Source organism: Ricinus communis, chromosome 8 (genome assembly GCF_019578655.1).
Source record: "Ricinus communis isolate WT05 ecotype wild-type chromosome 8, ASM1957865v1, whole genome shotgun sequence".
NCBI lineage: Eukaryota > Viridiplantae > Streptophyta > Magnoliopsida > Malpighiales > Euphorbiaceae > Ricinus > Ricinus communis.
The window spans coordinates 3,886,849-3,895,522 of NC_063263.1; the positions used below are offsets into that span (position 1 = coordinate 3,886,849).

At 28.8% G+C, this 8,674-nt stretch overlaps 1 pseudogene; it reads left to right on the plus strand.

Annotated features, from left to right (window-relative positions):
- Window positions 1-5,527: 5,527 nt before the first annotated feature.
- LOC107262250 lies at window positions 5,528-7,297 on the plus strand (annotated as a pseudogene).
- Window positions 7,298-8,674: the final 1,377 nt, after the last annotated feature.

Genomic DNA, 8,674 nt, shown 5'->3' on the forward strand with positions numbered 1-8,674 from the left:
TGTGTTTCAAGTACTAAAATATTGACAAGCGTGATTACTTCGGAACATAATATAATATTTGTTTTCTTCTTCTTTTTTCTTTTTCTATTTTTGCCTTTGGGATTAGAGTGGTTGAGATTGAAAAATTTATATATGCGAAACAAAAGTGGATTCATTAAATTCTTTACCATATATAAATAAGTTATTGCAAATCTCATCATAATGATTTTAGATTCATTTAGATATTGTAAATCTTATAATTAGATTTTCTTTATTAATTTCTTTTAATATGATTATACAATGTGATGTGTTTTAAGAAAATAATTACTTCACCAAGTGTATGTACACCTACTCTCATATGAGATGGGTCCCATATCTATAGTGAAAACCATCTCATATAAGTGTAGGTGTATGTGTACTTAGTGTAGACATTTTATTCTCCTTCAGATATAACATACTATATACTCATGATAAATGAAATTAATAAAAAAAAATATTATTGTAAAAATATATGAATAAATCTAAAATTGTTATGATAAAATCAAGAACAAATATTTATATATTTGTAAAGATTAAATGAATGAATTGAGATTTTATAAGATATTTTAAATCTTGCAGTTAGATTTTTTTTTTTAACAAATACCATATATTATGGTTATATAATATGTAGTGTTTAAAAAAAGATATTTGCTACTTACTTGCTTTCACACGAGGTGAATCCCATATTTAAAGTGGGAAATATCTCATGTGAGTGATGATTTATGTACACTTAATATAGACAATTATTTTCTTTCGAATACAATATATTATATAGCAAGAATGAAAGAAACTAATTAAAAAAATCTTCTTGTAATATTGAAAATATTCAAATAAATATGAAATCATTATTGATAAAATCATTATTAATTATATATATGGTAAAGAATTAAATAAAATCCTATTCCTTTTACAACCATATCTAAACTCCAAGAATTAAAAAGGATAAAAAAATAATAAAAAAAAGAGTATATTGTATTCTGACACATTTAAGATTATGAATAATATAACAATACAGAGCAGAATCAAAATGAAAGAAAAACATTAGGGAAAAAAATTTACAAAAATATTAAAAAGACAAAATTGAAAGAAATAAAGAAAAAGAATTTGATGATAAAATTTTATAAAATATCATCTTAAACAATATTTGAAGTGTTTGAGCTTAAAAAGATATTATTAAAAAAAGATCATAAAATATGACTATCTGAGACTTGATACTTTCTCACTAAAATATAAGCACAGTCCGTCAATGCATGCATGATGGATAATAGCTTTGTCCTGCTGTAATAACTTTTTCTTTTGGTTCTCAAGAGATTCAACAAATCACGGATTATACAATATATGGTGGTTATCTTTTTATATTCATCATAAAAATATTATTGCCACTTGAATTAAGTCTTAAGTATTCTGTAACTTTCAGTAAAAAAATATAAACGCACCACTTATCTCAAATATTTCTCCCTCTAACTTAATTTGATGAAATTGTTTATTTGAATATGGACATGGCAACTTCTACATTTCACAAACATCAAAATATTATAATCTAAAGTTTTCTTTTGAATAAAAACACTGTCCTTATTAACTAAAATATATTAGAACACTTGAAATTTTAAAGTGAATGCTTTTTGAAATAAACAATTCAATTTCATAATACCTAGAGGATTATATATCTATTAAAAGATTGGGTGATCATTTTGAAGATATAGCAAGAATAATGTAAATATAAAATGTTAAATGATATAGAAAGTAATTAATATTCTTGACACAATGCCTTTTATAAAAAAGTGAGATTTGTACAGAGATTTTTTATTTAATACTAGTTTTTCATATATATACTTCGCACGTGATCTGTAATAGCTTAAACTCGTGAATTAAATTATTGACCCATATAGAGAATTTTATTTAATATTTATATAAAATAGTTGATATACATGTGAACCCTACAATACAATTTATAAAAGAAAAATATTTAAACTTTTTGATACGTTTAAAGATAGAAAATACAAGAGAGAAGCTTTTTAGGAATATTATTTGATAAAATTTAAAGTAACATTACTTAAAATATTAATTTAAAATTATAAAACTTTATGTTTACAAATTGTATATTATTAATTGACCTTTTCTCATTGAAACCTAGAAAATAGATTTTATCTTTCAATATTTTGTATAGAAATATATATTTTTTCACCCAAGTGTTGTAACTATATACAAACTCATTACTTTGTTGGAATCAAAGAAAATATATTTTCTCATTATCAATTTTCTTTGGCCTAGCATATCCGTCAAAACTTATGATCGGATTGATTTGGTTCCCAAGTTAATTGGTTGATTGGTTGGTTTGAATATATCAACTTTTGTCTAAAATGGTGTTGAACACAGAGCATAAAAGATTGTCTTACTGATCTAGTTTTTTGATTATTTCTATAACGGCCCTATCCAAACTGGCCCAATTAGTAAATTTCTTTTCTTTATTTTTTTTCAAATCATGGAATCTAGCAACTCGAAGCTCTAACTGCTACGACTTCAATCATGATCCAACTCTTAGACATTCTGCATAACACTAGATGGTGAAAAAATAGAGGTGAGTAAAACTCAGTAAGGATAAATAAATAACAAAGGGGAATATACAAGGATTTAAATACAATTCATACAATACTTATTCTTAAAATACTTTTCTACTTGAGCAACATTATTCTGAACATAAATATTTGATCAAATAATTCTAACTAGACAAATGAAATTTTATAAAACTAATTAAAAAAAATCACTTTAATATGTTTTTGAATCTGCAACTCCTTTTTCTATTTTGAATAAACTATATGCAAAATCTTGAATTAATCCATAAAAATATACTTAGTAATTTTATTAAACTCATTCTCCTTCTGATCAAGTAGTCTGTCATTCACAACTGTCTAATAACTACTTTTATCCTGTTTAAATACTTTCACGGCACTTGAAATTTCATTATAATTATTTTTCTCTTTACCGATCAATAACTAGATAAATATTAATTATTACTCCTATTTATTTATTATCCCACATTAATACTTGTTTACTAACTATTATGATTGACTTTGAGTACTTCATAATAGTAATTGACCTTCTCAAAATTCTGGTATTATCCGAACTAATTATCTCATGCCAACAATATTATTAATCAGATAGCAAATGTTAATTGTATTTCTTTATCTTTTCTACATGATATCTTCCCACCTTAACTTCCATTAAGAAAAATAAAACAAGGTTTTTTTATGGACACTAAGGCTAATAATTTATGAATTGTCTATGGACTGCCCAACCCACGGCAGTTCCAACTAATGGTACTCATTGGACCTGACAAGTTTGAGGCATAGGACCCACCAATAACAAGTTCTCCTTAAGCCATCTACAATGTAAATATCGCCAGCCAAATCTTTCTCTTTTCATATCCTTTTAGGATTAATAATTATAACCCTTTAGAAAGACCATGATCCCCTAATTCTTGAAATCAGACACACAATTCTTGCTCATTTGATTGTCAACTTCCATAGAAGAGCGCATCCCTATTTTCATGCCACTATTAATGCCTTTCCTGCTTGTTCCACCTCCACTTACATCGTTGACATGCAAATTTTTGGCCTTATTTATAAGAGTTTTTGTTTCAGTCATCAAACTGTTTGCACCATTCATTGCACTACTAGAAAAACCTTCGTAGGAAGTATCATTGTCTGGGTCCTCCCAACGCCACTTAGCACCAACTTTAAAGGTTATCATTCTCCGTATTGGAGCTCTAAGCCATGCACCATAAGCAGGCTTGGTCAGTGTTATTGAAGATGCATAAGACTTCTCAAAATTTTTTTTTCAGAATGACTAATTGATAATTCGGTCAAGGATTGAGCTATCAACATGATCTTCCAAATGCTAACCTGATCTCTGGGGTACTAGCAAGAATGGTTAGAAAGCACCGGACAGGGTTGTCCGACCACTTACTTCGATGATTAAGTCAGTAATTTATGAAAGGGTGACTTAAGTATAATGAGTGTGTAAAGTAACTTGTGCTTGTAAATATGATGTAGTAGTTCCTTATATAGACTTCAAAGGTCTACTCATCCTATTAAGAGAAGGACTCCGTAGTTGCAGGTTCACTTAGTTATAATAAGACTTGTTCTCTTGGTTGTCTGAAGGATTCTAGGTTGAGTCGGACTCTCTGACTAGAGTCCATCCATGACACGATTTCTTAGACTTTATGTTATAGTGAAATACAAACTTGGTCAACCATGTCTTTCTTGGACATGACAAGTTGTCTTATAATGTTATGTCATCACTAATGATCCTATAATAAAAACAAAAAATGTTGAGTCGTTCATATTTGAAAGTTATCCAAACCCACGCTCCATCCCCTTTCTTAATATTTATTTTCATTGGCAAAGGCTTGCGAACATCAAGGGAAACCATAATTTGCATATAGCTCTTTTAGAAGCCTCCAAAGTTGTTAGGATCATTTTCAAGGAAAGTCCCAATGTAATTCCCTACATGTTTAACTAATTTTCCTAATATGGAGCCATAAGGCAAGTCATAAACTTATACCCAAAAATCAATGGTGAAAAGAGAGACTTTAGTTGGTTGTTCCCCTAATTCAAGACGTTTACACAAAAGCATATGATTTTCAAAAGACCACGGTCCAGATTGGCCTCCATACAGAAACGAGAAAATTTTTCATACTCAGGAAGTTGATACTTTTTTAGTTAGAAAATGACTCACCAAAGCCCCATGTAAATCCATAATGTCTCCTTCATCCTCCCCGTCAGAATCCACAACCTCAGTGCCTCCTCCTTCTTTGATGTAAAGCATAACCTTTGAATATTGATCCTCTAAGTCTTGCATAGTACTGTTAGAGCTAGCCATAGAGAAAATAAGAAAGCTGGAGAAAAAAAAGATAAAAGAAACTAGAGAAAAAGAGAAACGAAAAGGACTTATAAAAAAGATGAGAGGAAGAAGCTTTTCAGAGAGAAAAGAAAGACCACTTATAAAACGGTATATTTATATACATTTATATATATATAATGTATTTTTAATTTATTAAAAGTTAAACCACATAGGATTTTTAAACTAAAAGCTACCATATTTCTTTTACATTTTGGCACTTAATGTTTTTTTTTTAACTTTTGTCCCTTTTTGTTTTGGTTTTAGGTTAAAATTATTTTTTTGTATTTTACTACTTCTTTGCCACCCCCTCACCATAACATCAACATCAACGCCATTTCTTCCTTTCAACATCGAACAAGTTTAGCAATTAATTAATTTTTCAATTGCAGTTTAATTAATTTATTTTCCAATAATAATTATATTTTCTTATGTTAGCATGGACAAATTTCTGAAAATAAACTTATCTCTTGATCAATTATCTTCTCCTTAAATAATGGAATAATATAAGCACATCTAATGAGTAAATTTATAGAGGTTGATTTGAAAGATCTCTTAGCAGATCCTAGTGAATGATAAATTTTTTTATAATATCATCCTAATATTCGAGATGAAATTCGAAGACAGTATCCGCTAAAAGGTCCTTGTCTACCACGAGCATAAGTTTCTGTAAACAGAATTTGGTAAGAATTTCCGTAAGTGAGCCCCTTGTTAGTTTAATAATTTTGATAGTTGGTTGGAGTATAGCATATAAAAAAATGCAGCTTTTTTATTTGTGTTATTATCTTTTGAAAAGTCTAATTTTGGAGATTAAGGGTGTGGTGACTCTTTTATTACCGAGGGATCTGTAAATTGGTAAAAGAAAGATATACTACAATCTCATGTTGGTGTTGATCTTATGGCATCCACAATCAATCCATATGAAATATGAAACATTATTGAATCGAAAGCAATATATTGAAGCCGTTATATATCATAAATCTGATCAAGTTAAACAAGCATATTAGACATAATTAACTACAATAATTGATTGTTCTCAATTTCTATTATGCTAAGGTTTGACTTTTCGAGGTCATAGGGAATTTGAACATTCATTAAATCTAAGAAATTTTGGTGAATTGTTAAGGTTTCTTGGTAATCATAATGAATCTCTTAATAAAGTGTTTGAAAATGCTTGTGGTAATTTGAAACTAACTTTTTTTGAAATTCAAAAAGATATTGTAAGTGCAATTACTAATGAGACTACTAATACCATTATTGCTAATGAGATATTTTCTGTTTTAATTGATGAATCTATGGATAAAACAGTTGAAGAGAAAATAGCAGTTGTCTACATTATGTAAACAAGAAAGGATGTGTTGTTGAATGTCTTCTTAATCTTGTTCATGTTTCCACTACAACTGTAGTTTCACTTAAATTAGCTTTAGAGTCTTTATTTTCTAAACATGGATTGAGTTTATCTATAATATAAGGACAAGGTTATGATGGGGCTAGTAATATGTAATGTGAATTTAATGACCTTAGAAGTTTGATTTTGAAAGAGAATTGATATGCTATTTCTGTTCGTTGTTTTGCTCATCAACTTCAAATGACACTTGTAGTTGTAGCCAAGAAACATGTAGAATTTGCTTACTCTTTACTTTGGTCACTAACTTGTCCAATATGGTTGGAAGTTCTTGTAACCAGCGAGATATTCTTTAGAAAAAATAAGTTAATATGATTTTAGAAGTGATAAAAAACGGTGAAATTTCTACTAGGTGTGGGTTGAATTAAGAGAATTAAAATGAGCAAGGGAACTAATTAGGTATGCACTATATGTCATTACCTTAATTGATTGATATGTTTTCTTCTATCATTGATGTACTTAAAATTATGGAGGACAATGATTTGACTTTAGAGCATCCAGCTAAAGCAGGTTTATTCTTGAATTCTATATAATCATTTGATTTTGTCTTCAACTTGCAATTAAAATATATTAGAAATTACTAATGACTTATCCCAGACATTATAGAGGAAGGATCAAGATATTAATGCAATGGCAATAATTGCAGTGTGCAAGCATCGATTGCAAGTAATGAGAAACGATGAGTGAAATTCTTATTTGCTTGAAGAGATTACTTTATTTGATGACATGCACAATATTGTTACTCCAGAAATGAAAGATATGTTCATTTTTCAAGGGAGATCAAGGTATAAAGGTGAACAAGTTTTAAATTAACATCACTTTCAGGTTGAATTATTTTATCAAGTGACTGATAGACAACTTTAAGAGTTTAACAATAAGTTCACTAAGGTAAATGCAGAGTTATTCCTTTGTGTTGCATGCTTGAGCCCCAAAGAGTCATCATTTGTTGCTATTAACAAACAAAATTTGATATAACTTGTCCGACTTTATTCATGTGAATTTTTTTCAACAGAGTAAATGGCACTTGATAGTAAACTTGAGAACTATATAGTTCTTGTGCACTCTGATAGTAGATTTTTTTTTTCAAAACTCAAAAGGAATTAGTGATCTTTTTGAAAAATTAATAGATATTACCAAACATATAGTGTACTCTTTAATCTAGTTGCTTTTGAAATTAGCTTCGATTTTACGAGTCACAACTGCAACTTTGGAAGGAGTTTCTCCCATGAACATTATAAAACTTGACCATGTAACCTTATAGAAAATGAATAGTTGAATGATAGTATGATTACCTATATAGAGAAAGGTGTGTTGGATAGTATAGACAATGAAAAACTCATACAAAGATATCAAAATATGAAACCACCTAGAGAACAATTATATCTTCTTTAAATAAGATAAATATTTAATTTTAAATTTCTTATATATATATATGTTTGAATATTTTTTATTTTTATATATATATATATATTGCCCCCACTTAACTGTTCATTTGTGATTATGCCTCTAAAGAAGAAGATGGATGCATATGGAAGGAAGGGGTCATACATGGATCTGTTTGCATTTTTACTTTTATTGTAGACTTTAGAATTGAATTTTCTTTCAGCTTTAAACCCAATTCTTTAGGGTTAATGGGCAATATATCCTTGTATAAAAAAATAAATTCAAATATAGAGAGTCAAATTAACTCTTTATTTTATATTTAAAAAATAAAAGAAATTCTTATCTAGACTTGGTGTATATATTATTATTAATAGGAGAGTGACACATATATATGAATGTTTTACACTTTAGCATTGGATGATTGACACATACTTCATCATTTAAAACTAATGAATATTTATCAATCCTTTATTAATTTGATATATAAGTGGGAATATACACCGAGAAAATAAATAGTATATTTAAGGTTCTATTTTGTGATATAAAAGCATCTCCAATGCGGAAAATTCTTGCCTAGCTAAGCTAATCAATGAATCGGTGGGATTGTCCGCAATTCCAATGCTAGGCTGGTTGCTGTTAAGACTAATTTTTGTCTCTGTAATTCTGTGTTGGTGGGTGAAGCCTTTAGCTCTTAAGAAGCAGTCCACTTTTGCTGTGTATACATATGCAAGTGTCTAAACTCTAAAAGCTATTTTCAAGCTTGACTCTGCTGTGCAACTACAGATATCAGTTGGGGTGTAGATGCTGTCATCGCTGACATCTTTGGTTAATTAACATCTTCTGCTGAATTTAGATCCACTCTTGTTAGAAGAACTGCAAAAAGAAAAAAGCTGCAGATTATTCAGTTAAATTTTGGGATGGCTCTTATTTGTATAATGCTTGGGCTGTTACCCTCCCATTTCTCTTTTG